Source organism: Leucopleurus acutus, assembly GCF_964270905.1.
Source record: "Leucopleurus acutus genome assembly, chromosome: 11".
Lineage (NCBI taxonomy): Eukaryota > Metazoa > Chordata > Mammalia > Artiodactyla > Delphinidae > Leucopleurus > Leucopleurus acutus.
The window spans coordinates 48,587,657-48,593,025 of NC_139152.1; positions in this window are offsets into that span (position 1 = coordinate 48,587,657).

A 5,369-nucleotide genomic window follows, 5' to 3' on the forward strand; every position below is an offset into this window, starting at 1 on the left:
CAGCCCCACAGATTTCAGTTCATTGACAAACCGACAACCTTTTAAAAAGGAGAGAGGAACTAAACTCACATGCTTCTTCAGTCATCATAGAGAGTTGAATCATTCTGATTTACTTACATCCCTGAAAAAGGCAGACAAATATAGTTCAATTAAGGATGTATAACTTGAGTCAGGTTAAAGAAGAAACTTCAAACAATTTGTGGATTTCAGGATTAAATTTTTAAGGATTATATGAACTTCAGTGGTTTCCCTAACAACTCTGAGTGAATTTACACTAAGGGTATTTAATCAGGAAGATTTGGAAAGCAGATTTTATTGCTGCCATTTCAGCTAGGCTGTCTTCACCATATAGCTGAAATCTGCCCAGATGGTATCCTCTCTTGAGTGCTCAGGTGCTACATAAAAGACGATCCTGACAATAGTAATTAGATCTTTTTTATTGATAAGAAGCTTTTAATCTGTATGTTTCTTTGGAGCCAGTTTTTTTTTTTTTTCTTTTAGTGTAAATAGCGTTTTGTTTCCAGGTTTCTCACTAGGATAAATAGTTCTAGACTTAATTTTTAAAATGCTCTGTGGTTGTTTCAAAGTCAACTGAAGGATGCAGGTCAATTTTCTTTAGGTTCATTTTTCTTTTCCTCATTTGAAGTGTATGCTGATTTCACTCACAAGGATTTACTGTGGGGTAAACCCGATAAAATTTACCAGGAGTGAACTGGACTGTAGGATCTAATCCAAAAAAAGAAATTAAAATCAGGAGAAGAAATGATAATTTAATGAAATGTATTAATTGAGAATATTTAAATGAATAGAATCAGCATTCCTCTAAGAATATTTGACTTTATTCAATTTTCTACTGCTATTATATCAGAGGAACTTATTCTCATTATATATAAAAAATAGGTTAATTTATGTATTAGGAAGGTGATAGGATGATTATTTCTACCTAATAAATGGACATTTCTGCTCTACCAGATTATTTTTATAATTACTCATTCTAATAAAAAATTTTACTAGTTAAAAATATTTTAGTACATAACATGTAAATACAGAAGGATAGATAGGTAGTGATAGCCTATTTATAACTTTGGAACTATCATAATAAAATTATAAATTCATCCTCTGTGAATTTACCCACTGACTTAAGACTTAGAGTATTTCAGTAACATGAAAGTGCCTATATTCTTCTCAATGAATCTCTCACTCATGCAACTCCAGCAACAATCATGATTCTGTTTTGTGTTTATACTTCTTTGCTTCGTTGTATAGTTTTGCCATATATATGTGTTTCTCTAAACATAAAAGTTTTGTTTGACTTTTGAGTACATAAAAATCATGACATAATATATGTATTCTACAACTTTTAAAAATTTAACATTGATTTAAGTTTCATCTATGTTGTTAAATAGAAATAGTTTCACCACTGTGTTTTTTGAGCTTTATAAACATTATTTCTCTTAATTCTCACCACAGCTCCATGAGGTACATACTTTTATTCTTATACTGAATGTAAGAAATCAAAGCTAAGAAAATTGAAGGACATGGCTCAAGGTCACATCTTAGGAAGGTGACACCTACCCATGGTTGGTAGTTATGCCTCTCTTGACTCTAACCTTATGCTATTTAATATAGAACAATTGAGACTTCCACGTAGCAGAAAGAGCTCAGGCCTATATTGTTTCTGAGGTTGTAGTATCACCATTTACACAAGAGCAAAGTGTGTAAAAGGGGAGGCATTTCCCAAAGGTTGCCTATTGTAGGAGGTAGAATAACGGCCCCACCAAGAGGTCTACATCCTAGTTCCCAGAACCTAGGAAAATGTTATGTTACATGACAAGGGAGGCTTATGTTGATGAAATTAAGAGTGCTAATCAGCTAACCATAAAATCAGGACATTATCCTGGATTATGTGAGTGGGTTCAATGTAATCACAAGGTATCCTTTAAATGTTGAAGAGGGAGGCAGAATTGTAAATGAATACACCTGCTTGAATAAATGGATTTACAATGTGATGAAACATTTATGACTGCTAGTATATTGTATCTTCCACACATCATACTTGAAACTTTAAATTTTTTTTTTTTGCTGTACGCGGGCCTCTCACTGTTGTGGCCTCTCCCATTGCAGAGCACAGGCTCCGGACGCACAGGCTCAGCGGCCATGGCTCACGGGCCCAGCCGCTCCGCGGCATGTGGGATCTTCCCGGACCCGGGCACGAACCGGTGTCCCCTGCATCGGCAGGCGGACTCTCAACCACTGCGCCACCAGGGAAGCCCGAGACTTTAAATTTTTAAATTAGTATTTTTTGTTGACGTAATACATTCACACAGTTCAAATTCAAAAGGTATAAAAGAATAAACAGTGAAAAAATCCATTTGTCATACCTGATCTCCAGTTATACACTTTCTTTCCTTGAATGCAACTTTTATTATCATTTTCTATGGTTACTTTCCACATGTATTTTATATTTATATAACCAAATGTGCATATAAATACATGTACTCATCCTCTTCTTTCACATAACTGATAGCATACTATACACTATTGTATACTACTGTACAGCTTGACTCTTTTACTTAACAATTTGTTGGAAATCACTCCATTTCATTGTGTGAAAAGCTTTCTTATAGTTTATTGACCAACTACACAGAATTTTAATGAATTGATGGACCATGATTTATTTAACCATTCTCTTATTTATGGTAATAAAAATAATGGTTTTTATTAACCAATCTCTTACTGATACACATTTAGATTGTTTCCAGTTGTTTGCTATTTCTCATCCCCCAATAATGTAAATGAAAGTCTGTTTTACCCAGACTTTGTCAACACAATGAGTTCTCAAGCTTTCTGATCTTTATCAATATTAAAGGAGAAAAAAATTGTATCAGTGTAATTTTAATTTATATTTTTTTATTATGATTGAGGATAAACACGTTTTATCCTTTAAAATTCCTTTGCATTTCATTCCTTGAAAAATCTCATTATTGCTTATGTTCATTCTTCTATTATTATTGATTTTTCTCTTATTTATATATAGAAGCTCTTTATATGTTATGAAAAATGACTTTCTTTGTGAACTGAATGGCATGTATATTTTTTCTTTATAGAACTTTTTATGTAGCTGAATTACCAATATTTTACTGAAATGCTAAACGCTGAGGTTTATGTGATACGTTGCAAAATGAGGTCATCAGCAAGGCCATTCTGCTCCAACTCAGCAACCTGACAATCGCAGACAATCATGGAATAGTTCCCCAGCTTGACACTCAGAGTGGATTCATCACTCTCATGGCATATTCAAAGAGTTAGCACTGGCTCTAAGTGTGGTGTTGAGGTTTTCTGGTTAAAAGGCTAGAATAAAATAACAAGAGTAGATTTGTTTCTGAGAACTTGTTTGATTTCTTCTCCACTGATTCAACCATCCCAACCCATGTCTCTGACAAATAATGAGGCACAGGATATTATGGGGTGGAGCTGGAGTGGACTTCGAGATATAGGTAAGCTGAAGTCCTTTGAGCAGTTCAAAACTAGAAGGCATAAGCTGGGCTTCCATATTGCTAATAACATCAACATTTAAAGATTTTGTAGGCTGGGAAATTAGATTTAAAATATACCACTAGAGACTGAGAGAGAAATATTATCATAATATACAAAGCTATGGGTCTTTATGAAAGTGCGATGTTTCTTCAATCGATGCATAAAACAGGAAGAATAACCAACTAGTCTAGGTTAAAAGAAACTTAAAATATTATAACTAAAAGTAATGTATACACTTTATTTTGAAGCTTACTTTGAACTCCAAGAGATATGTGTAAGATAATCTGGGACTTTCTTTTTTTTTAATCTGGAACATTTTTAAATTAACTGGTTATTTGATTTTGTTCATCAGAATTTTGTGGCTTTTCTCATATAGGTCTTGTACATATTTTGTTAGATTTATACCTAAGTATTTCATTTTGGAGGATGGTAATGTAAACAGTATTGTGTTTTTAATTTCAAATGCCACTTCTACATTGCTGGTATAAATGAAAATGATTGGCTTTTATCTTTTAATCTTTTTATCCTGCAAAATTTTTATAATCACTTCTTAGTTCCAGGAGTTTTTTGGTCTAGTCTTTCACATTTGCCAAATAGAGGATGAGGTTAGTTGCACACAAAGCCAGTTTTATTTCTTCCTTCCCAATCTATACACATTTTATTCTCTTTTTTGGTCTTATTGCATTTGCAGGACTTCCAATATAGTGTTGAAAGAAGTAGTGAGAGGGGATATCCTTGCCTTGTTCCTAATAGTAACAGAAAGACTTTGAGTTTCTCACAATTAAGAATGATGTTAGCTATAGGTGTTTTGTAGATATGTTTTATCAAGTTGAGAAAGTTCCCCTCTACTTCTAGTTTGCTGAGAGTTCTTCTCATGTATTTTGGATTTTGTCATATGATTTTGGATTAATTTTTTGGATTAATTAATTTGGATTTTGTCATATGATTTTTCTGCATTTATTGATATGGTCATGTGATTTTCTTCTTTTGCCTGTTGATGTGATGGATTACATTAATTGATTTTTAAATGTTGAACCAGCCTTACATACTTGTGAAAAATCCCACTTGTTCATAGTGTATAATTCTTTTTATACATTGTTGGATTTGATTTGCTAATATTAATATTTTGTTGAAGATTTTTTGTCTATGTTCATGAGAGATATTGGTCTCCAGTTTTTTCTTATAATGTCTTTCTCTGGTTTTGATATTAGGAAAATACCTAAGTATTCCTTCTGTTTCTGTCCTCTGAAAGAGATTGTAGAGAATTGGTATAATTTCTTCATTAAACATTTGTTAGTATTACAGGATATTTGGTTCCGTCTAAAACATCCATTGAAACATTTTGTCCATGACTCATTAAATAATTAAACATTTAACTTCACCAAAAGATCCTTGAAATTTGGTCCTGTCCAAAATGTCCATTGAGACATTTGGTCCATGATTTGTTAAATAATACAAACATTTAACTTTTAAATGTTTAAATAAATCATTTTTATTGTAATTCATGATGAATTTTGGGTTTCACACTTATTCTTGTTCTTCCTCATCATGAATTTTGGTAGGGTTACTCTTAAGTCAGTGAGGAATTGCTCTCAAATATATATTGATGTAATTATTGGCTTTACATTTTTTATGTATGTTAACAATTTCAATTATAAAATTTGATTTTGTCTGTGTCATCATGAAATTGGTGGCCATGTTTGAATGTGGCCACCAAGAATCTGAGTGATAACTTGTTCATTGCATTTGCTGTTCATCTTTTAACACTTCAATAAATCTCAAAATTGAAGGATGATGGATGCACTATCATCAGCTTTTGAAATTTGCTATGC